Below are 26,249 nucleotides of genomic sequence, written 5' to 3'. Positions count from 1 at the left end.
GGTCTCTGCAGTGCCCTACTCTAGGCCACCTGAGTGGAAAATAGCAGGGAAGACTTTGGGTGCCACTGTGCTGCTATGACTTGTGTCAAACCACAAAACAAGAACAGATGACTTGAAAAACAATTATTTTTTATGATTTACTTTGGATTTCAAAAAGCAGTGTTGAATTTCTGACAAGAAAGGAAGGAAGGAAGGAGGGAAGGAAGAAGGAGGAAGGAAGGAAGGAAAGAAGGAAGGAAAGAAGGAGAAACAGGCCCACACTACCTACAATGAAAGATGGCTTTTGGATATATGAAGTCTTTTTAATTTACTAGTGTTTTGCATTACGTGTACATGGTGAAGGAAACAAGGCAAAAAAAGATAGCATGAAGAGGGAAGATCCCTCCTATGCCAGACTTGTCTCCATTTCCAGGCAATTCTAGTCAGATTCTTGTATATTTGTATGGCGATATGTATATGCCTCTATATATGTATAGGCATATATAAAAATGCATGTGTTTTTGTGTGTGTATAATTTGCTTTGCACATCATATTATTAAGTACTGTTATATACTCTGTCCCTGTTCTTTTTTTTTTTTGGCGGTACGTGGGCCTCTCACTGTTGTGGCCTCTCCTGTTGCGGAGCACAAGCTCCGGACGCGCAGGCTCAGAGGCCATGGCTCACGGGCGCAGCCGCTCCGCGGCATGTGGGATCTTCCTGGACCAGAGCACGAACCCGCGTCCCCTGCATCGGCAGGCGGACTCTCAACCACTGCGCCACCAGGGAAGCCCTGTCCCTGTTCTTTTTAACTTAGCACTTTAACGTAGCACTTTTCAGACAATTTTATAGATACCCAGTATTCACTTATTTGGCTGTCCCATGATTTCTTTAATTCACTCACACTAATATTGGACATTTTAATATAGTTTCTAATTTTTGCTAATTAAACAATGAAGCAGTAAACATCCTTGTGCATGCACGTATGCATACATGATACTATATTTTTCTTTTTTTTTTTTTATTTTTTGCGGTACACGGGCCTCTCACTGTTGTGGCCTCTCCCGTTGCGGAGCACAGGCTCCGGACGCGCAGGCTCACCGGCCATGGCTCACAGGCCCAGCCGCTCCGCGGCATGTGGGATCTTCCTGGACCGGGGCACGAACCCGCGTCCCCTGCATCGGCAGGCGGACTCTCAACCACTGCGCCACCAGGGAAGCCCACTATATTTTTCTAAGATAAGTTCTAAAAAGGAAGTTGCTCTTACAAATTTGTGTATATTTAGAATTTTGATAAATAGATCTAGTTTTCCTTCAAAGAGGTTGTACCAGGTATACTTCCATCGAGAGTGTCCAGAAATATTTGTTTCTGCCAGTCCTCACTTGGGGTGTGTTTCAACTCTGTGAGCCTGTGTGTGTGTGTGTGTGTGTATGTGTGTGTGTGTGTTTAACTTTGGAAGGATATTCTCCTGCTCAGTCCTCCACTCCCCAAATTTATTCTGCTTACAGCAAACTGATTACCTAGTAATCCAATCCAATTCTATCCTACCTCTACTTTAAAACTCTCTAATGCCTTCTCCTTACACATAAATATTCTGCAATGTACTTAAGACACTCTGCGTGATCTAGACCCTGCCATATCTCATCCCACCCAAGTCAGTTCTCAAATCATTGCGCCCCCAAGTCAGTACTCAAGCCAAACTTACCTACTTTAGTTCCTCCGGTGGCCAAGCTCTCTTTCCTCTGTTACTGCCCTTTCACATGTATTTTCACTGATCAGAAAATTCTTCCTCTTACTTTCTCTACTTCTTTCTCATCCTGAAATCTCAGCTGGGATGTTATTGATCTGGAGATGCTTTTCCCAGCACCATCCCACATCTAAATGCCGGGAAAAGCCAGTCGCCACATGTGGATCTTTAAATTTAAATTAATTAAAATCAAATAAAATTTTAAAAATTCAGTTCCTTAATGACACTAGCCACTTTCAAGTGCTCAATAGCGACATTTTGTTAGTGGCTACCATGTCGGGCAGCACAGATATAGAATGTTTCCATCATTTTTGAGAATTCTGTTGGACAGTGCTGCCTTAATTTCTTCGTAACACTCATGGCTGTTTTAAAGTATGTGATTGAACACGTTGTTTTGATGGTTTTACCCTCATTCGTCTGTGAGCCCCACAAGGGTACAGCTTATTCTTGTCATGCTTCTTGCTTTTTTCTTATAGTAGGGGTTCAATAAGTATTTGTTGAATGAATGACTGAGTGAATTAAAGAATTCCTCCAAGCTCTTAACTTTATTGTTGTGCCTTATTGATCAGCAGGCCTTCTGGGAAGGGGCTGGATGTTCCATGCTTTTATCCAAGTCTCCTTCAACGTTCCAGTTAGATACCTTAGCAGGACCCTAGTTCTTTCACCACCAACATCATGGAGATTGTTTCTCATTGGGCTTGCCGTTTCAGCATCCATTGCCTAACTGTGGAAAGGTTGACTGGGATTGGGCTAGACCCGTGTAGTGGCATTGCAGTGTGCTCCCAGATCTCCACCCGTCTCTTCCAGGACTGAAGGCTTCCGTCCCCGCACTGGGAGTGCTATGAGTGTTGTAGACAGACAGCTTGCAGCCAATGCTGAAGAGAGCTACCTGACCAAAGCTTGCAGCCAATGCTGAAGAGAGCTACCTGACCAAAGCTTGCAGCCAATGCTGAAGAGAGCTACCTGACCAAAGCCAAGCCCCTTTCCTGGGGCACAGCCTACACTCACTGACTGCCCCAGTTTGGGACAACTCTGCAGGCATCCAGGTTCCTGGGTGGAGATGGATGCATTGCGGAGAGTGCATCACAGCTGACCTGCATCCTTTTTTTTTTTTTTTTTTTTGCTGTACGCGGGCCTCTCACTGTTGTGGCCTCTCCCGTTGCGGAGCACAGGCTCCGGACGCGCATGCTCAGCAGCCATGGCTCAACGGGCCCAGCCGCTCCGCGGCATGTGGGATCTTCCCGGACCGGGGCACGAACCTGCGTCCCCTGCATCGGCAGGCGGACTCTCAACCACTGCACCACCAGGGAAGCCCTGACCTGCATCCTTGACGACCTCCTAGGTGTTGCTTCCAGAGCCCTCCCCACGAAACATTCTGAACGCAAATTTCCTTCTTAGAATCTGCTTTCTGCTAAACCCAACTTGCAGCAACTTGATTTGTAATTGCAAACCTGCAGCCTTAGCTCAGCCTTCCAAAGAGGGAGCCAAGACCTTTCGCCAGAATGTGTTTTGCTTGATTTGCTGGCCCATGGTTTCTCCCTGTATTTTACCCGGTGTTCTCAAGAGCAAAATGGTGGGCTTCCCTGGTGGCGCAGTGGTTGAGAATCTGCCTGCCAATGCAGGGGACGCGGGTTCGAGCCTTGGTCTGGGAGGATCCTCCATGCCGCGGAGCAACTAGGCCCGTGAGCCACAACTACTGAGTCTGCGCGTCTGGAGCCTGTGCTCCACAACAAGAGAGGCCGCGATAGTGAGAGGCCTGCGCACCGCGATGAAGAGTGGCCCCCGCTTGCCGCAAATAGAGAAAGCCCTCACACAGAAATGACCTAGCATAGCCAACAAATAAATAAATACAAAAAAAACCCCAAAATGGTCCTTTAATTTACTGTTCAAAAAATGAAAGTTCGATGGCTCATTTCATTTCTTTTTTTTAAAAAAATTAATTAATTTTTGGCTGCATTGGGTCTTTGTTGCTGCGCGTGGGCTTTCTCTAGTTGCAGCGAGCGGGGGCTACTCCTTGTTGCGGTGCACAGGCTTCTCACTGCGGTGGCTTCTCTTGTCGTGGAGCACGGGCTCTAGGCACGTGGGCTTCAGTAGTTGCAGCACTCGGGCTCAGTAGTTGTGGCTTGAGCTCAGGCTCAGTAGTTGTGGCGCACGGGCTTAGTTGTTCCGCGGCATGTGGGATCTTCCCGGACCAGGGCTTGAACCCGTGTGCCCTGGGTTGGCAGGCGGATTCTTAACCACTGTGCCACCAGGGAAGTCCCATTTCATTTCTTATGTTGTTAAAATGCACCGGTCTCTTCAGCAGACTCATCTAATGAATGAATTAGGAAAATACCTCCACTGGTTCATTACATTGAATTTGGACTTGGTAAGTTATTAATATCAACCATGGTTTTCTCTGGGAGGAAGAAGCTCCAGATAAGCAGTAGATAAGATTTATATGCAAATCACTTTAGCTTTTTTTTGCTTGAAAGGCCTGACGGCAGTTCTTTTTCCTGAGTACTTGTTTACACCATCGTAAAAGGAGAATTCTGATTATAGCTTCTTGTAGCCAGAGGGAAGGAATATGCTTTTGTCTGCGGATTTGAGTCTACTTTAATCCTGAAAGGGGCGTAGCCCACTCATGGAGAGGAGACAATCTGATTTTTCTTTAAAACTGTCAATTTCATTGGGCAACTGTGAATTTCTGGAGAACATTTGTAACATAAATGGAGCTCCAGAAGACACGCTGACGGGCAGATGTTTCAAGATTGATTAAAGATTTAGAAAGAAGTATATTTCCCCAGGCTGCTGGACTACCTTTTAATGAGATTGACAGGTTTTACACATGGGATTAAAAAAGTTCTTTATCATACAGAAATAAATTTCTTAAGTTAAATCCGTTTGAGAGAGGTGGATACAGGATAAAGTGTGTGTGAAGCAGATTGGACATTTTACTGGTGTTTAACTTCGAAGCTTATTTTCCAGAGATAGATGAAGTTGGATCTTTCAAAGACGAAGAAGTCATTTTGTTAGACTAATTTCTCTAATATTAAAGAAGGGGTCAGCTCCCCGTCAGTTAAGGTTATGCATTCCAGGGATTTGTAATCGTGGTTTTTAGATGGGTATTGAGGCATATGGAGTTAGAAATGAGCAGATTTTCATTTTATCTTGTAAAGGTTCAAATGGAGAAAGGCATTGGCATGTTAGTTGGAGAAACGACCAACAAGGAGAATATAAGGGTTATTCAAAGAATATTTCTCACTATTCTGTGATCTAGGCATGCAAGTGAAGATTATATTAAATTTAAGGGGTAACATATAAAAAGAATACTATCAATTCAAGTTTTGAAACCAGAGGGGAGAGAAAAAGCCAGAATGATAAGACATTCATGGTGCGAAGCGATTTGATATGAACTCGTTTGATCCCTGTATTTTGCGGATGGGGAAACTGAAGCCAGGAGCAATTTCATGACTTCTCCGAGGCTCTGGCCCCTCAGAAATCATATTTTTAAGCTACAGTGTGGAATCTACAATGTGGAATTATCCTGATATATTGTGAAGTGTGCAAAAAAGCAAGTGGCAGAAACAAAGAGGGATTTTGGCACAGATGTGTGCACATGAGTATTTCTGCATGGGAGTAGATGAAGGACGGAATAGTTCTGGTCATAACTCTTGGAAAGTAACTGTGCTTTCCTCTAAGAAGTAGAACACTGGAGGTAAAGTGAGGTGGGTGGTCATGTGCTTCTTAAATTTTATGCTTTTAAATTTATTTTTCTATCCATTTGTTTGTTTATACACATTCATACCTTTTGTAGTGCAATAAAAATAGTATCACGACCCTAATTGGGCAGAGATGGAGGATAGCAGTTGGAAGATAAGACTTTTTTATTAGTGAACTCATTTTACTTAAAATATATTGAAATTCATTCTCCGCATGACAGGGGCATATCCTCATGTATTGTCTTGTCCTGAAAGACATGGTCCAGTAACATCACTGACCTTTTCTCTCCTGTATCTCTTGGAACTCGGAAGAGCGACAGATTACGTTCATTCCTATGTAAAGTCATCACATGTGACTTTCACTGTATATTTTCTTTTGCAGGAGAGAAAGCTCGGCTACTTGGCTTTCTGCACCTTAACGTAATCCTTATGGCTTTGCCCAAAACACTGTGAGACATCCTCACAATTCTAATGAAATATATTTTCCTTTAGTGATCACTATTGACGTTTTCATTAGGAGCATTGAGAGCTCAGGCTTTCAGCAGCATCTCACGGTCATAAATTGGAGGATTAAGTGGTCTTTTTACATATCATAAAGTTTATCAAGGGAACAACAGCTCTAGTTTGTCAAGAGAGAAAGATGGTGTTTGGATTCTATACTTAAATACGTAAGCATGGCAGCTTCGTCAATGAGAGACTGTGGTCGGACTGCACAAAGGGGAGAAGAAAGTTGGGTCAGATTTTCAGAACAAATCACACTGATTTGGAATTTCAGTATATCTTGATAATTTGTTCACTTCCAATTCTCTGTGCCATTTTACAAGTGTTGATGTTCACTCTTATGTAGCAAAATTACATCCAATATTTCAGACCCAAGGTCTTGGTGAACCGTTTAATTTGTATAACCCAAGTCCTTTGTTTAGGACAATAATAGAATGCAGGGAAGGAGAGAGGGAATCTTGTCACTTTGAGCTGGGTTTATAAAGGTTTGTTTCCAAAAGCTATTGAATAGTATTTTTGTAGGTTTTGGCCCTACAGCCAAATAAAGATTTTTCTGTGGAAGCATAATGCCATCTAATTACCATGTCAGTGTGGTTGGTTGTAATTTGGACATAGAAATATTGATAGAAATTATTGTGAGCTCTATGAATCAATATACTGAATTTGCACCTCACAGTAGTAGGACACTTAATAATAGTTGGTGCCACTAGGCAAAACATTATATACGTGTACAGGGGAATTAGGTACTACTCGTGACGCCATTTTATAGATGAACAGAGTAAGGGTCAGAACACTGACGTAGCTTGTTCAAGGTCATATGGCCGACCAAGATGAACCTGGAATTGAGCTTGGCATTTCCTTAACCTTAATTTAACTCTTGGAATAACATTTAATCATTGATATTACTCTCTTTGGAAGGAGAGTGAAGATTCTTAAGTGCCATGCTAGATTTTCTGCATTCATCATCTTTCTGGGTCTCTCTAAGGCACATGTTGTTAGCTTCATGTAAAGTTTCAGGAAACTCAAGATCAAAGAAGTCAGAAGTTGTCCAGAATCACAGAAATGGTCAACGACCAAAAGCAGAATCTGAACTCCTAGCTGTGGTCCCACCGTCCATGCTAGTCCTGTTACTTATACCAACACGGATGCAGTGAACCCAGAATGTTGGTACATTTCATCAGGCTGTTGTATGGATGAGAAAGTGTGTTGAATCACGCATCACCTGCAGAGACTGCTTCTGGGATGTTCTGCTCCTGCTACAGTTACTATAGTACCGTTGAGTCAATATTAGTGGAATGATTGTTAAGTGGGAGAAGTGACCACTTCCATGGTCTCTGGCCAGTTTGAAAGGACCTCTCTAGCATTGGTAAAATTAAGGCACAGAGAGATGAAATAATTTACCAAGGTCACACAGACAAGACACCCACATCTGTTTCTATGATTAACCACACTACTTGACTAAATAGATAGCATAATGGTCAAATCTGGGTTTGAATTCAGTCTCAAACCTTTAAGATGTACTGTCATTGTCGTCATTTTACAGGTGAAGGATTTAGGCTTACAGGGAATGCATAACCTACTCAAGGTTGCCCTACTAGTACCAGGAAAAGCAAGAGGTTCAGACCTATGCCTTTCTCTGCATAATCTTTTTTTTTCTTTTTTGTGATACGCGGGCCTCTCACTGCTGTGGCCTCTCCCGTTGTGGAGCACAGGCTCCGGACGCGCAGGCCCGGCAGCCACGGCACACGGGCCCAGCCGCTCCGCGACACGTGGGATCTTCCCGGACCGGGGCACGAACCCACGTCCCGTGCATCGACAGGCGGACTCTCAACCACTGCGCCACCAGGGAAGCCCTGTCTGCGTAATCTTTATAATACTAATGCAGGTCTCTAGATCCAGTCCTCGTAATTTTAATATTAGTAACAGGACTAGCTAAATGCTTTGAGTTACTACTGTAAGACTGCTTCTTTTAGATATTTTCTTGAACTACTTTTTACGTGATGCTCTGAAAATAAGAAACATGGAAGTTGCTAGTAAGGAAAAGACTAAGAAATGGATTTGAAGGAAACCAAAGTGAATGTCATGCAACTGACTTGAAAACCAATGGCAGGAGATTGCAGCTAGGTGTCTGAGCAGTCTTTATGAGTTTATTCATTCCTTTAGAAAAGTAGACTAATAGTCTAAAGCTAGGTTCCATATATAGAATCTTTAGAAGAATTTTAATAACCAAGATCATCTCATTCAATATAGTAAACTAAATTTGAACACTGGACACAAAAAGAATAGGAAAGAGCACATTGACGTCAATGAATGTTTTTCCTCTTTTTATTGTTAATAGTTTTGCAAGGTTTTCCAATATTTTTCCCGTAATAAAATTATATAGCCCTTTCGGCCAGAACTGCCATCTTCCAGTAATTCGCCAAAATGACCAACACAAAAGGAAAGAGGAGGGGCACCCGCTATATGTTCTCTAGGCCTTTTAGAAAACATGGAGTTGTTCCTTTGGCCACGTACATGCGAATCTACAAGAAAGGTGATATTGTCGATATCAAGGGAATGGGCACTGCTCAAAAAGGAATGCCCCAGAAGTGTTACCATGGCAAAACTGGAAGAGTCTACAGTATTACCCATCGTGCTGTTGGCATCGTTGCAAACAAACAAGGGCAAGATTCTTGCCAAGAGAATTAATGAGCGTATCAAGCATATTTAAGCACTCTAAGAGCCGAGATTGCTTCCTGAAATGGCTGAAGGAGAATGATCAGGAAAAGAAGGAAGCCAAAGAGAAAGGTACTTGGGTTCAGCTGAAGCGCCAGCCTGCTCCACCCACAGAAGCACACGTCGTGAGAACCAGTGGAAAGGAGCCTGAACTGTTGGAGCCCATTTCCTATGAATTCATGGCATGGTGGGTGTAAAGAAAAGACCTGGACGATACAAATGTCCCTCTTGAGTAGAAGTGTTGTGTCCCCTCCCCCAAAGAACTATTTAAAGCACATTTTAATTGTGTCCGAATTCAGTGGGTCGTGTCTTTACTTTTCAAATTTAGTGGTTTTTCTTCCTGAAGGATGTGAGGTAGTTTGTTGTGCAATATACTCCATTGGTTAATAAACTGCTAGATATTATTTATTAAAAAATTACATAAACCTAATACCTCAATACAAAGCTGTTATTTTAGTATATCTCATTCCATTTCCCCCCATGCTTCTAAAATTTCACATGGTTGCTATTATTATATATTTACAGTGTCATGTCCTGTGTATGTTTTAAAATGTATTGCGTTATACACATTTTCTCAAATAATTACATAATCTTTCAAACCATAATTTTAAAGTCTGTGATACTCTGTTGAGTAGGTACATGATTACTTGATAGTTAAAACAGTTAAACAGTTTCAAATTCAAATAATGCCCAGGCCTATAACGTTGACCATGTAAAGGACTGTTCCCTAATAATCAATGTGATTATGAGGCTAGAGAGTTTGAATATTTTTATGACCCTTGATATGCGTCGCGAATTAACATGCCCAAGAGCCACAGCAGTTTACATTGCTGTCAGCAACGTGTGAAGGGACGAAGTCCAGTTTTTAAGATGAGAAATCTAGCAGCCTGCCACAGACGATGCTGACATTCTGTTTGTTTTGCAGTCTTCCCTTCCCTGGTCACAGAACTTGGCTTGGGGTCCCGAACTGAGTAATAAAATAAAGTCATACCTAGTCCTCAGTGTAAGTTTCCACCCTTAGCATGAAGATATATACAGTATTTTGACTAATGACTTCCATCATTTAGACACTCTGGAAATTCTTTAGCTCAGTTAGGAATTTCATTATAACCAGAGAAAAATTGAGTACGCTATTTGCAATGGTGAGCTATGCTGTCTCAAGCCCATTAAGAAACTACTGCCAGATGGGTTCAATGACCATTTTGATTTTATTTGTTCCAAAACCAGAAAGAGGACCCATGATATCTGTTTCTGAATTTTGAGCAAATTTTAATTCCTCAGCTAATACTCTGAATGCAATTTACTTGTTATACCTGCTGACAGCAGAGGGCATTGGATTTGGTTTTGTGGCTTATGCCCTTTATTAATTATACTCCATCGATAAAGCGATTTACATCTCCTGTGAAGCTGGGAAAATTAATAAAGAAAGAGTGTTCTTTCTAGTGAGTTCTGTCGTGAGTGAATGTGCACCTCTGGTAATTCGTGGTATATGCGTGGCTCTACCAGAAACCACATCAGCAGTTGAGACCTATTACATCAGTGACCTAATCATTCTTCTAGTTTAAAGTATTTAATGAACATACATTCATTTGCGGCTCCATGCATTCCACACATGCATTCACTTATTTAACACCTTTTTATTTAGTGCCTACTATGTGTAAGGCTCAGTTCTCAGTACTAACAGATAAATGGTGGATCAAAGGAAACTGGAAAATATATTAATGATAAATGTACTCTTTTGACCCATAATATTACTATAATAAATTTATATATATTAAAAATATAGTAATATTTTTAATGTTAAATTATGTGCTATTTAAACATTTTATAGGTATTCACAAGGCTCAAAATTCCAGAATTAAAACTAAAAAAAGTACACGTCAAAAATTCTCTCGTCCCTTTCACCAAATTTGTCCAAAAAGGCAATTAATGTTATAGTTTCTTACGGTTTTTATTTTTTCAGCTGTATTTCAGGCATATCTCAACATATACATATATGCATATGTAGATAAGCTTATATATATGTTATTTTGTATACTCCTTTCCCCCACATATATGGTGTACATACTATATGTATTATTCTGCACCTACCTTGTGTTACTTAATAAATTTGGAAATCTCTCCTCATCATTACTTAAAGATCAGTCTCATTTCTTTTTTTTTTCTGGTGCATAGTATTCCGTTGTGTTAAATATTCTATTAATTTGGAATTCTTAAGTTTATTATCTCCTTTTTTATTATTATAAATAGTACTGCAAATAAAATTTTTGTACATAAGGTTTATTCCTTTAGATCTTTTTTCTTGATAAGTGAAATTGCGCATTAAAAGTGGGACAATTTGGGGCTTCCCTGGTGGCGCAGTGGTTGAGAGTCCACCTGCCGATGCAGGGGACACGGGTTCGTGCCCCGGTCCGGGAAGATCCCACATGCCACGGAGTGGCTAGGCCCGTGAGCCATGGCCGCTGAGCCTGCGCGTCCAGAGCCTGTGCTCTGCAACGGGAGAGGCCACGGCAGTGAGAGGCCCACGTACCGCAAAAAAAAAAAAAAAAAAGTGGGACAATTTTTCTGGCTATTGAAAAATGTTTTTCAAATTATAACCTGGAAGTATTGATCCACAGTATGTATGGAATACTATATTTTGTGTAAAAAAGGAGGGGGATAAGGCTGTATATTTACATTTGTGTGTATATGCTAGCATTTGCATAAGAAACTAATGAATGTAGTTGCAAATAGGTGACAGGGACTGGTTCAGGGGATATAAAACAGATAGGGAGGCTAATCAATATATACAACTGAAATCATTTTGAATTTTGAACCATGTGAATATATCACTTTTAAAAATAGTTAAAAATAATAAAATTTCAATTTTAACTATAAAGTTAAAATGTGAAGTGTAATTCTCTGTTATATTGCCATTTTCAATCTATGAATATGAATGGCTTTTTTTTTTTTTTTTAATACTGGGGTATCCAAAAACAGTACCATTAAGTGAAATTTATCACAAAGTACACTTGGTCGTGGAACTTGTTCATTGATAGGATCTAATTCAGAGGTTTGCTGCTTTTATCCCTAACTCTTTTTTAAAAAATATTTTATTAGATTATAGTTGATTTACAATATTGTGTTACTTTCTGCTGTACAGCAAAGTGAATCAGTTATATATACACATATATCCACTCTTTTTAGATTCTTTTGCCATATAGGTCATTACAGAGTACTGAGTAGAGTTCCCTGTGCTATACAGTAGGTCCTTATTAGTTATCTATTTTATATATAGTAGTGTGTATATGTCAATCCCAATCTCCCAATTTATCCCTTCCCCTCTCCCTCCTGGCCTAACTCTTAAAAAGAAGGGGAAAATAATAGGTGTTTCCAAATCATCAGTCATTCACACACCCCTTCCACAATCTTTGTCATAGCTATGGACCACTTTTACTGTTATTCACTTACTAGTTTTCCTTTAAAAAGAGTTATTTTCTTTATGTGGAAATTTTATAGAACTGCCATTCATGAAGAAAACCAATATCATTGTCCATAAGAGAAGCTATATTAGCGGGGGCTTTATCAGAGAAGCAGAGCCACTAGGAGATATTTCATCAGGAATTTATTTTCAGGATTAGTTCTTATAGAATTGTGGGAGCTGGTTTACAGAGTAGGTGTACCCGATGCTGGAGCCTGACATCAGCAGCGAAGACGGACGGGATGTGGGGGAAATAGAGACAAACTGGAAGCCATGTGGCTGGGATGGAAGCCTCTGATTGGCAAAGTCTCCAGTCCACCATCTTTAGCAACGAGGGCATCCTGCAGGGTGGAAATGGGAAGATGGCAGCCATCATCACGGAGCTAGACAGACACTTGGCCCAGGTTTCTGAGGGGCTTAAGGAGGATCTGGCAGGAGCTGAAGAAGCTGCAGTGCAGCTGTTTCCTCACGCCCACCAGGTGAACCCTCAGATCTCAGACAATGTACGTGAGCAGCGCCCTGCGCTGAGCTTCCAAAGTGTAGAAATAATATGGTGCGGCTTCACTTCCTCCTTCCAGATCTTGTGGTCCACACTAAACTCTGACCTGTGGAGGAAAGGCAATTCTTTAAAAAGTTATTTCTCGCTTAACTGGGTTGGCATAATATGAATCCACCACCAAAGTAAATACAATAAAAGTAAGTGGGAAAGGGGAGGGTGGGACAAATTGGGAGGTTAGATTTGACATAAATACACTACCACGTGTAAAATAGATAGCTAGTGGGAACCTGCTGTATAGCACAGGGTGCTCAGTTCGGTGCTCTGTGACGACCTGGAGGGGTGGGATGCGGGCTGGTGGGAGGGAGGTCCAAGAGGGAGGGGATATAAGTATACATATAGCTGATTCACTTCATTGTACAGCAGAAACTAACACAACATTGTAAAGCAATTATACTCCAATTAAAAAGTAAATGCAATAAAACCCAAACAATATTATTGAATTCTAACTAGACACATCACTCTGTGAAGGCACTGATCCTGAGGCTTTCTCTTTGTTGAAAAGGAAGATGAACAAGTTTTAGAGACCTTTTAGAATCATTACTACCAACTGACTGGAATGTTCTCCATGACTCATTCAGAAGGACTGAAAAGACAACATGAGTATCTTTCTCACTGTGAGGTTCCATGTTGTTTAGTTCCTTTCCCAATATAATTTTTCCCAATCCTCTCATGATTTAAGGAATACATGGTGGTGAATGGAGATGGGGTCATGCTTTGCATGCTCTTCTCTGCATTTCTACTTCTTAAGTGAAGGTAATGGCAATGGGGAGGACAATATGGTAGACAGGGGGGAAAAGAGCCAGGCCAGATGTGATTTTATCATCTTAGACCCCGCTCATTGAAGCCCTGTCACACATCAAGGGCAAGGATTATCTGCATCAAAGCCTTGTTGGCTTTTGAGGTGGTGGGCGAGAAACAAGCACAGTCTGGCTCTGATCTCAGAGGGTTTGGTGGTCTTCCTGGTACTCGTTGGGGAACGTGGGGTGGCTGAAGAAACCGCACGACTTTGAGTCTCTGAGGCACCTCCTTTGTAAGTGTGGATGGAAGCAGCCAGGGGCTGGCTTCTCACTGAGATGCTTCCACTTCTCATTTGTCCCATTGGTGTCTCTCAGGTCTCTCTTGGTTTCCCAGCATCCTTGAATACCCCTCGCCTGACTGCACAGATTCTAATCAGTTCTGCAGTTGACCAGCTAAGTGATCTTGGGCAAGCCACTTAAAGGTCCTGATAAATTAGGGATATGACACTTTCCAAATCATTGGGCAGTTGTGAGATTTAAATCAGGGGTTGGTAAACAGCGAATCCACGGGGCAAATATGCCCTTTCCTCTTCCCTGTTTTTGCAAATACACTTTTACTGGAGCACTGCCGTGCCTGTTTGTTTACGTATCGTCTGTGGCTGCTTTCACCGAACACAGCAGAGTTGAGTAATTGTGACAGAGAGAGACCTCATGGCCCACAGAGCCTAAGATATTTACTGAGGAAGAACACCGACCCCTCGATTAAATAAGTTCGTACATATAAGTTCAATTCAAATGCTTATTGGCTACTATGTTTAGGTATTGGGCGTACAAGAGGGAAGATATGCAGACAAAGACCTCTACCCTCACGGAGCTTACAGTCTAGAGAAGGTGTCAGACTAAGCATAAAAAAAAGGTGAACTATATGTCAAGTGGTGATCAGTGCTGTGGAGAAAAAATCAGGAAAGGGAGAGAAAGAGTGTGTGTGTATGTGTGTGTATGTGTGTGTGTGTGTATACGGCGTAAGTTGCAATTTTAACTGGGGTGATCAGGAAAGAAAGAGTATCGTTTATGCAATGACTGGAAGGAGGTGGGGAATGGAGCTGTATGGACACATGAGGAGGAATGTTCCAGGTAGGAGGAGCAGCAGGGCAAAAGGACAAAAGCTCTGAGGTAGGAGTGTGTTGGGAGTGTTCAAAGACAAGCAGGGAGGCCAGTGTACCTGAAGCAGAGTGGGCAGCAGGAGTGGGGTAGAAGATAAGGTCAGTGAGGTTGGACTTCTTTGGCCGACACAAGGATGTTGCATTTTGTCCTGAGCATGAGAGAGGGAAGACACTAGATAGTGGTGAGCTGGAGAATGGTGTGCATTGGGTTACATTTTATTTTATTTTTATTTATTTTTTAATTTTTTGGCCACACCACTCAGCATGTGGGATCCTAGTTCCCCGACTAGGGATCGAACCTGCGTCCCCTGCCTTGGAAGCACAGTCTTTCTTAACCGCTGGACCACCGGGGAAGTCCCTGGGTTACCTTTTTTTTCTTTTCTTTTTTTTTTTTGCGGTATGCGGGCCTCTCACTGTTACGGCCTCTCCCATTGCGGAGCACAGGCTCCGGATGCGCAGGCTCAGTGGCCGTGGCTCACGGGCCCAGCCGCTTCGCGGCATGTGGGATCCTCCTGGACCGGGGCACGAACCCGTGTCCCCTGCATCGGCAGGCGGACTCTCAACCACTGCGCCACCAGGGGAGCCCTTGGGTTACATTTTAAAAGCATCACTCTGGCTGTCTGCAGAGGGTGCCAGCAGGAGCCAGGAGTTCATATGGCAGCTGTTGCAGTGCTCTGGGCGCTTGGACCAAGTTTATAGCTGTGGAGGTGGTGAGAAGCAGTCAGCTTCTGGACCTATTGTAAAAATAACAATAGGAGGATTTCCTACCAGACTAGAAATGCACAGGGGGAAAAAGTCAGGGATGACTTCAATACTTGGATTTGGTCAACTGGGAGAATGAGATTATCATGAACTGAAATGTGGGAAAATAGGCGATAGGGCAAGTTTTGAAGCAAAGATTAAGAATTCAGAATTGAACATGTTAATTTTGAGATGTCTATTAAAGACCCAGGTGGGACTATAAATGCTTAGAATAACGCCTGTCACATAGTAATAACCGCTAAATGTTAACTGTTATGTATAATATATGTAAATTTAATATAAAATTATATATGTATATAAATACCTACTATGTGTCAGCATTAGAGAAACAACATCCCTGTCCTCATGGTGCTGGGTGGGGCGACAGATAAATCCTCGGAGATTATATGTGAGATCACTGGTCTGGGGCATTGCAGCTTTGGTGGAATCACACAGACTCTGCCTGGGCCCAAATCATGACTTCTGTGAAATTAGTCACTTGCAGTTTACTTAATCTCTCCATATATCAACTTTATTTTTTATAATGCATCTAAGTGCTCAGTAAACAGTATCTTAGGACAACAGGTGCTGTAAAATTATTCATTCATTTCACAAATACTTGTTGAGTATTCACCATGTGCCAGGAGCTTGTGTGGCATTGATGGTATAATGTGAATAAGACAGATGAAGACCCCACCTTTAAGGAGATCCTGTGGAGGCTGAGGTGGGAACAGATGGCAAATAAATGAAAATGGTAGGTCAAGCTAAAAATGACACGGAAAATTAAAAAAGTGTATGTTCTAGAGCTACACTGTCCAATAGAAATATAAAGCAAGCCCTATATGTGAGCCACACGCGCAATTTTAAATTTTCTAGAAAGCGTGTTGAAAAAGTGCAATGAAACAGGTGCAGTTAACTTTAATAATTTGTTTAATCCAATATATCAAAAATGTTATTTTAACATATAATAAGTATAAAAAAATTAGTAAGACATTTTACATTCTTTTTTCTAGTAAGTCTTCAAAATCTGGCATTTGATTTATTAGAGCATATTTCCGTTTGGTCTAGTCACATTTCAAGTGCTTGAAAGCTACTTGAGGCCAACGGCTGCTATGTTGGACAGCACAGGTCTTCAGAGTGACTGGGTGTCTGCTTCAGATTGAGTGGTCAGGGAAAGCTGAGACCTGTGCCAAGAAGCATCGGCTGCCATGCAGAGATCTGGGGGAAGCCCTTCAATGTAGAAGACAGAAGCAGGCAAAGAGCCTAGGTCGAGAATGGGCTTCCTGTGGTAATTGAGAACAGATCAATGAAGTCAGTGGGGCCAGAGCCCAGAGGACAAAGGGGATAGACATATGAGGTTGGAGAGGTACATGGGGCCAGATCTTGTAGGAATTCAGAGTCCATAGTGAGGAGTGTGGATGAATTCTAAGTGTGTTGAGAATCATTGAAAAGGTTTAAGTAAGAAGTGATACGATCAAGCTATCGCTGGCTACCATGGTGAGAGACGAAAGTGGAATATTAAGAGGCAAGAGTGGAAGGAGAATAGAATGCTCCTGTTGGAGAATGGAAGTCATTGGCGATGTATCTAGTCCAGCTTTGGAAGGTCCAGGATGACTTGGAGGAAGTATGTCATAAAGAGGACTTGTCCAGGCAAAGTTGGGGATCGTTAAGACACAGAGGGTGTCTTACAATGGGATTGTAAGACACAGAGAGTGTTTTAGACCCATAGTCTTTGAACTTTTTTGATTACATATTTCATTCAATTAAAAAAAGCAAATCCTAATATTTTAATATTTATTCCTTCTACATGTGTTCTATTTTCAATCCATATACTATGGTATTATATTTTAGAAAAACTTTTCGTATTTATTCCAGACATACATAAGTAAATACAAGTTTTAAAATGTTTTCCTTCACTTCACTGCACTCTGTTTTGGAAATGACTGTTCTAGCCAAAGGGAATTGCACAGGCAAATGCCTGAAGGTATAACAAAGCATGACCCAGGTGGGGAATGGCAGTAGCTCAGCACATCTGGAGGGAAGAGTGTAAGTAGGGAGGTGGGTGCGATGACGGTGAGGAAGTGTTCAGAGGTGTTTCTGGAGAGCTGTGCAAGGGCTAGGTCATGAAGAGCTTATATGCTGTGGGAATGATTTTGATAGATAATCTAAATACCTGTATGACCGGAGGCCGTTGGTGGGTTTTAAGCTCGAGAGGGTGTCTAGCATTTTGGTAAGCACTTTACCTTCATTTTCTCATTTCATTTGTCTTTAATAAGTGCAACGCAAGAACAAGTGGAAGGGTTTAAAGCAAGGTGATGACAAGAACATTGCTTATTAATTAGAATATTCTCCTTTCTCTCCCCTCCACTTTCTCTAATTAAATTCTGTTAGTTGAACTCATGCTGGTAAAGACCGCAGCCTTGATCACAGAGAGGATTTTCATTCCAGGGTAGACTGCACGCCAGCTCACCCTGACCCCTACCTCCATGGCTCCGGAAGAAAAACACTGCCTCGGGGCTAATCCAGTAAAAACTGTCCAGTTCTACCGAGATGTAGAAACGTCCATCGGAAGCTTTTGGACAAGAGTATGGACGTTTTAAAAAATACTGATTTACATTTCCTTTTATTTACATTCTTTGCTTACACAAAATTTCCTGGAAATCATTTTACTCTAAGAAGCAGAACTATTCCTTTTCCTTTGCTGGCAGGTTCTCTTTTTTGCCTTCCTTGATGAGGCAGGCTGGTGTGAAAGGGGCTGTTTCTCTATCCACAAATGCTCAGTAATTAACAGTCACACATTATGCCTAATCCTAAAATATATGTACGTGAAATAACATTTTTAAAAAGCCTATTTTAAACTTTGTACTTGTACAATTTTCAGCTTCTGATTAGAATTAAAGGGAGAATAAGCCCTTTCATGTTAAGTTTTTGGTCATGGCGAAGAGAGGTGTTTTATTGCTAATCTATTTAAACCACAGCCAGAGATGTATACTCAGAAAATCACTTTATCATAATGACTAATTGGAAAAATGGACAATGCTGTTGGAACATTGAGAGAAATAGCATTCGGGCTTTCGAAGTGGGTACAGCATAGGATCCCATGGCCTGGTTCAAGAGAGAACATTTCTCCTTCCTGATCTGCAGGAATCCAGTTAGCCCATTCCCCTTCTGCTTTGCTCTAGTTCATTTACATTGCCCCAGGTTGTGCTGGATTGAAAGGCTGCCTGGCTTTGTGCGATCCCTGGGCCAGAATTACTCTCCCTGCTTGGCCATTGGGAGCACACTGCTTCTCCCCACTACCCCCCAAATTCATCCAGTTGATTTCACTTCTGGGATTCTGGAGTTGAAAGACCAGCCCGTTTCAATGAGGATGAGCCAGAGGGCAAGGCTGGCTTGATCACCATTGTCTGGCCATGGTGTTCAACGTGACAACACAGAATAACAGCATTTGTGTCTGAGGATGGTCAGAGCCACCGGACTCCAACAACAACAGCAATGGTAATAGCTACCATTTAATGGGTATTTTCTTTTTCTTTTTTTAAATTGAAGTATAGTTGATTTACAATATTGTATTATCAATAGTTTTGGGTGTACAGCAAAGTGATTCAGTTATATACATATATATTTTTCAGATTATTTTCCATTATAGGTTATTACCAGATATTGAATATAGTTCCCTGTGCTATATAGTAAACCCTTGTTGCTTATCTGTTTTATATATAGTAGTTTGTATCTGTTCCACCCATACTCCTAATTTATCCCTCCCCCTACCTTTCCCCTTTAGTAGTATTCTTTCATATTGAAATCTGCACTTTGCTTTACTATTTCAAAAATGCATACTTTTTTAAAAATAGAAATGCTATGAAGGGTAAACTCTTTCAGTGATATAGACTTGATTTTGGCCTCAGTCTTTGTGTAGTTACTGTACCATGGTTCTGGAGAAGACGATCATAAGAGGGTCTACCGCTGGAGGTGGAAGAACAGGACATAAACTGATAAAGGAGAGAGGAGCAAGAGCGAGCTTTTGTGCAGTGCTGAGCATGTTTCAGAAATTTTGCATCAACTATTTGTTCCTCATAACAAGCCCGTGATGTAGGTTTGTTTCCTAGATGCTGCTGGACATCTAATTGATACTCTCTTCTCCCCCTTATTTACCAACAGATCCCAGGTTGTTTGGGGTCATGGTATACCCAGCTAAGGTAACCAGCTTCTTGGCTGGGGCTCAGTCACTGGATGGGGCTAATGGTAAAACCCTTTAATAAGGGGCAGAGTCAGCTGGCAACTTGTCTCTTACCCTTTTCTCAGGGTGTAACAAGGAGATGTTACTGGAGGTTGAGCAGCCACTTTGGGACTATGAGCTGATAGACTTGGTTTTCTGTTACATTCAGCTGAATGCAATTCCCAGTAAGTAGAATAATAGTAATAGGAGTTTATTGAGCTTCAACAGAGTGTGTGCAGTCTGCCAGGCAGTGTGCCAAATGGTTTATATTCATGATTTCATTTACCTTACTTTATGATCCTTACTACAGCCATATAGTTAATGATACTTACAGTGATACCCCTATTTTACAAATGAGGAAACTGAAGCTTAGAGATTATAAGTTACTTGTCCTTGAGTGATTAAGTGTGAACGTAGGTCTGTTCCACAGCAAAGCTTCTGCTCTTAAGAAGATAGGTTGACTTTTTATAATGAGCTTGTGTTACGTTGGCAGGTAAAAGTGAATGAAATAATAAGCTAAAAAAACAAATAAGCAAAAACTCTGCCTCCTAGGGCATGTTCATAGCTATATGCGATTTCAGGAGAAACAAGGGTATCATATATTCCATTTGACAAAGTAAAGAGCGGAGAAGTTAGTTAAATTCTTTTGTCCCAAATCTTAAAACTGGTCAGAATTTGCCTGAAGTCAAGAATGGCTTCTAGAATTTGGGAAATCTAATCTAACTACCACTTAACTAGCTGTGGGCTAATAAACTAGCAGTGGGAATTAACTGCTCCTTTTCATTGTTCATCATGACCTCTCTATCACTGATGACCTTGTGAGTCTGTCCTTTTCACCTCCATATCCGTGGTAAGCACTTTACTCCTGGTGAGAGGGATGGCTCAGTGTAGAGGAAACACATGCTTTGGTTTCAGAAACATATGTTCAAATCCCATCTCTACCACTTCACTTTGTAATCAAGTTACCTAACCTCAGAAACTCAGTTCTATAAAGCGGGAATAACAGTGAGACCTAGCCAATAGGGCTGTTGTGAGAATTATGGGAATTAATCGGTAATTGACAGATAGTAGATGATCAGTAAATATCAATTCTAGATGACTGACACCTGGGAAGTACTCAAAAATGAGCTGTGATTGTCGAAGACATTATTCTAAAAAGTCAAAAACTCAGAAGCCCGTGGGGCAAATTGCCACATAAATAAGTGAAGAAGGCTGGATAGGGATTTGGTAAAATTGCATCTACCCTCTCTCAGGAGGCAGTCACTCCTCATATCCAGGCCAGGGATCTGGCTTTGTCAGTTCTTTCAATTTTTAAAGCAAAATCTGAAGTCCAATTCTGTGTGAAACTTGATTATAAAATATTAGTTTGTTTATATATGTTTAAATGTTCTGTGAGCAAAAAAAAAAAAAAATCTCCATATGCCTTTGCAGGCTGCCATTTTGCCACCACTGATCATTCATTCATTTCATTGATCCATTCAACAAGCTGTGGAGAGGTTTACGGTAATTCAGAAGTGAGTCACAAAAACGGCCGGAGAATCTTCAAAGGAAGATAAAAGACATTGAGATTATTAATGATGGAGAAGAGTGGGCTGTGGGTTGGCTAATTAATAGTTTTTAAATACATGAAGGGATTTTAAACAGTTGATGTCGACTAATTGTCCTCTGTCTTTTAGAGAGCAGTACAAAAAGAAAATGGATTCATTTCAAGGAGAATCATTATGAATTAATGTGAAAAAAATTCTGGATACTGGGAGTTATTAAGTTTTCGACAGAACAGGAGAAAAGGCTGTGGACCCTTATTTTGTAAAAGACTTTAAAGAAATAGGACAGGTTATCGGAGGGATTTGTTTGTATAGTTTGGGTGATGTTGGAATGACCTCTCCCCCCCATTTGGAATGCTGAGGCTTCGATTACTTATTCTGAAGGGATTCAATAGCTGCAAACAACCTTTTGCACTCAGCGCAAGGTGCAATTCAAGAGAAGTCCTTAGGGATTTTGGATTCTGATTACTTGAGAGTCTTCTGCCCCTCATATGCCATAACTGCTCCAGTTACTGGACACGTGCTTTGAATAGAGGGCTCCTTTTGGAGATACAGAAATGAAGTTTCCCCTGGGGAAGTCACATCTCCCAGCTTGACGAATGCCAACTTGACGCTTTCCTCCTCTTTCATTATTCTGAATAATTCTGCAAAGCCCTCCTCCATTCCATGCTGTACTGAGCATGAGAATTTGCCTTTTCCACTTGTCAAAAGATGTCAAGAGTTTCTAGGAGTCCATGGTCGTACTTCAGTTTTCAGACAGAAGAGGAATTCCAACAGTTCCAGAAATGGCAGTAGATCTCTTCTTGTACTAACTTTGGTTCAGGTGTGCTTTAAAAATTCGAAGCTTAACAGTCTTAAATATTCTCTTTCCTTTTGCTGAAGAACTGAAAGTTATTTTAAAATATATGGAGGGTTGCCTAGTAACTACAGCTTCACTGGCTGTGTAAGACAGGTTTTTTTATTTTTTTCTCTCTCTCTTTTTGCTACAGAAGGGCTGTCAGGGAAGAGTAATGGGAGATGGGGTTCATCGAGAAATGAATGAAAAATAAAGTGACTTTTGGGAGTTTGAGGTCACATAAAACTGATGTTAGAGGGCACATGTAACACTAGGTTTGTGTCTGAGGCAATGAACAAGTTCAAGGAAATCATCTACTTTATCTTTGCTTATGCTGAATAGTTTGAGTGAAGTGCATCATAGGGAATTATGAAAATATCCTCTTTCTTCTTCTTTCTCTCTGTCTCTCCCTTCTTCTCTTCTCTTCTTTCTCCTTCTCATTCTTCTTTATTTCAGTGTAATTGTCTTCTTGGGCTGCCGTAAAGAATACTGCAGACTGGGCAACTTAAACAGCAGAAATTTATATTCTCACGGTTTTGGAGGCTAAGTTCAAGATCAAAGTGCCAACAGGGTTGCTGTCTGGTGTGAGGACTCTCTTTCTTGCTTGTAGATGGCTGCCTTCTGCTGTGTCCTCACATGGTCTTTCTTCTGTGTTGGCAGGGAGAGAAGGATGTTTGGTGTTTCTTCCTCTTCTAATAAGGACACCCATCCAGTCGGATCAGGGCCCCACCCATATGATCTCATTTAACACAAATCACCTCCTTAAAGGCTCTGTCTCCAAATACAGTCACATTGGGAGTTGGGGCTTCAACATGTGAATTTGGGGAGGACACAGTTCATTCCACAGAAAACAGTGTAGGTAATCTTAGTGTTCTGTGGACCTGACTTCGGGCTTTGAGATACAAGTTAGAAGTAATTGATTTCATAACTGAATTTATTTCTCTTCCTAATTCTGCTTCTTTTAGCCTAGTGTGAAACAATTAACCACTGATTAAGGTGAAAAGCCACTGATCAGGATGTTTTTACTGAGTTAGTCCAGGTTTGGAACTAACTTACTGAGCTGAATGTTGAACTTTGCAGAGTTCTGTGGGGATTATGGGAGTTTTAGGAACTTACAGTAGTACTTGGTGCACCTTTCTATACCCAAGGATCATTTGTGTTTGTTTGTTTGTTTCCTTTCCTTCCATTTTTCTTTCTTCCTCTTTTTTTTTTTTAAACTACTCTTTGACACAGAAAGAAGAAAACTGAGGGAAAATGCAATTTAAGTTAATAGAACTATTAGTACTGTGTGATACAGAAAACCTAGACTTGATTCATTTAAAAAATATTTATTAGTTACCATCTCTGAGCCAGACACATGTATTCAGTGTATTATGATGAACAAGACAAGCAAGGTACCTGCCCCTAGAACATTCCTTCCCAGTTCATGAAATCTCAGTCTTCTAAAAGTATAAGGGTGCTAGACTTTGAAACAAGTGTTTTTTCTTTTTTTTTTAGTTAAAAATTACAGATTTATTTTTTTATTTTGAAAAAGACATAAAAGTCAAAAAAGCAAAAATAAAAACCAAAACAGGGGCTTCCCTGGTGGCACAGTGGTTGAGAGTCCGCCTGCCGATGCAGGGGACACGGGTTCGTGCCCCGGTCCGGGAGGATCCCACATGCCGCGGAGCGGCTGGGCCCGTGAGCCGTGGCCGCTGAGCCTGCGCGTCCGGAGCCCGTGCTCCGCAAAGGGAGAGGCCACAGCGGTGAGAGGCCCGCGTACCACAAAAAAAAAAAAAAAAAAAAACCAAAACAACCAGGTATATCAATAATTGTGACATATGTGATGTAAAATATATATATATATATGCACACACACATATATATATATATACACATATATATACTCATATATATATGTGTATGAAATTACATGAAGAAAAAGCTTTGTAAGATGTTTGAAACCAAGTCTGGGCTTGAACAGATTTCTAATGGAATACAACTAAAAGTTTTGCTTAAAGTGTCTAGGCAATATTTGGCAATGTTCAAGAAGTTATGACCACTTTTCTATATCCCATTTGCAAAGGTCAGCAAAATAGGCTTCAAGACATGTTTTTTTAGCAGGGTAGTTTGGGTAATGATCCTGTTTCCTTATGAACAACTACTTAACTCATCCACTATGTTGATGTCTTCCTGTCTTTAAGAGTGTGATGAATACAAGGATGAGTGAACTATGGTGATACAGAGAATACGACAGTATAAAAATATTGAAGCATCCATTTAAAGCAGAAGAGGGGACTTCCCTGATGGTCCAGTGGTAAAGAATCCACCTTCCAATGCAGGGGTGCGGGTTTGATCCCTGGTCGGGGAACTAAGATCCCACGTGCCGCATGGCAGCCAGCGCACCACAACTACTGAGCCCTCGTGCCTCAACTAGAGAGCCCGTGTGCCGCAAACTACAGAGCCCATGTGCTCTGGAGCCTGCGTGCCACAACCAGAGACAGAAAACACGCAATAGAGAGAAGCCTGTGGGCCGCAACAAAGAGCCCAGGTGCCGCAACAAAGAACCCACATGCCACAACTAAGACCCGACGGAGCCAAAAATAAAAAATAAATAAATAAATAAAATAAAATAAAAAATTAAAAAAAGAAAAGCGAAAGAGAATCCCAAGTCTGAAAATAAGCCAAGGGTAGTTGTCCTACTGATACAAGTGAAAACATCCTGAGACTTAGTAAGTGTTAGTATACCACTCCTTTTTATATGCATAATAATCTCAGGTAAATTATCTGAGCAATTTGTAACGTGAAACCTCTAGAAGTTTTACCATAACGTGCCTTTTTCTTTTCTTTGCTCTACTTTTCTTCTTTGCCTATTTCTAAGGCTGCCAGTGAACACCCTCTGGAATTGCTTAGGAAACAAGTGTTTTTTAGGGAAGGTAAAATGCATTAATAGTTTAACAGAGGTCTGGGCTGGCTCACGATGGTTTTAGGTATGATGTTGGCGCTGTATGTTTTAGGGAAAACCAGCTGCCATCTAACCTTTTGGAGAGACCATGACCTTGTTCTTTCTACTTCTTTCTACTAACTGTTCTTTAGAGTTCTTGTTAGGAGCACAGCCTTGGAAGGGATGCACAAGTTTTCTGTGTTCCTTTGAAGCCCCATGCCATGAGCACAACTTCCTTCTCTTTTCTGTGTATGGCTGACTCAGTTTCTCAATTTCTACCCAGTTGATTCCTCCTCACTCTGATTTGGGAACATATGCTGCAGTAATACTTTATTATTAACTTTAATTGTGTGAATAATGCATAGTACATTCTCGTTGTAGGAAGTTAAAATATTACAAATAAATGTCAAGGCTAGTGTCCCTTGGCAATATCATCCTGCCTTTAACTCCTTACCAAGGGGTAACCATTGTTATCAGTTATTACATAAGGTTTCTAGGTATTTGCATAAATGTGTGTATCCTTAGAAATATAGTTATTTGGGACATGTGTTCTTTTATTTAAATGATATCCTATACGGAGTGTACTGCAAGATGTTTTATTTACTTACCTAGAGAAAAACACATGTGTATAAGCAGAGATACAGCGGGATGACTATTGCATCATGGCTTGTAGTGGTATAAATTAAAACAGCATATAAGTCCATTAATAGAGGAGTGGCCAAATAACTATTAATTATGTGTACTATGGGATTCTATACAGTTTTAAAAAGAACGAAGGAGATACAGAATGAAATACACACGTACATATACTGACCTGGAAAGATCTTCTTTGTACTCTTGGCATCATATCCATGTTTCCATTAAATCATTTATGGCACAGCACTGAAAATGTTGACACGTGTTCCTCCTATATTAGACTGCGAGCGTCTGGAGGGTAGGACTTGAAGTTTTCATTTTTGTCTTCCTAACCAACCTTGGCTCAGAGTGGGCTTTCAATAAAAGCTGATGAACAAGTGAAAAAAATATTAAATGAATGACTAAATGAATGTGTGATACCAGACAAATAAATGGGGAACTAATACATAAATACGTTTTTAAGAACTGAAAAGAATGATTTCAAGTTACTATAATTCTCATATATAATAAGTTATATGTGGATTCAATTTTGAGAAGTGGAAATTAATTCCAGATACATTTGTCTGAAATTGTACCTTTAAAAAAATTTAATGATACATGTGTTACTTTCCTATTGCTGTTGTAACAAATTATCACAAGTTAGTGGTTTAAAAGAACACAAATTTATTTTCTTACAATTCTGGATGTCTGAAGTCTGAATTGAGCGTTACGGGGCTAAAATCAACGTGTCAGCAGGGCTGTGTTTCTTCTGGAGGCCATAGGAAATCGTTTTCTTGCCTTTTGCAGCTTCT

The 26,249-nt window shown here is 40.8% G+C and overlaps 1 protein-coding gene and 1 pseudogene across 1 annotated transcript in view; both read left to right on the top strand.

Annotated features, from left to right (window-relative positions):
* DOK5 (docking protein 5) overlaps positions 1-26,249 on the top strand; it is a 141,891-nt gene that overhangs the window by 13,311 nt on the left and 102,331 nt on the right. The gene's annotated exons all lie outside the window — the stretch shown is intronic.
* Positions 7,100-10,879, top strand: LOC125961539 (60S ribosomal protein L21-like; annotated as a pseudogene).

Source organism: Orcinus orca, chromosome 16 (assembly GCF_937001465.1).
Source record: "Orcinus orca chromosome 16, mOrcOrc1.1, whole genome shotgun sequence".
In the NCBI taxonomy this organism is placed as follows: domain Eukaryota; kingdom Metazoa; phylum Chordata; class Mammalia; order Artiodactyla; family Delphinidae; genus Orcinus; species Orcinus orca.
This window is presented reverse-complemented; position numbering and strand designations above follow the sequence as displayed.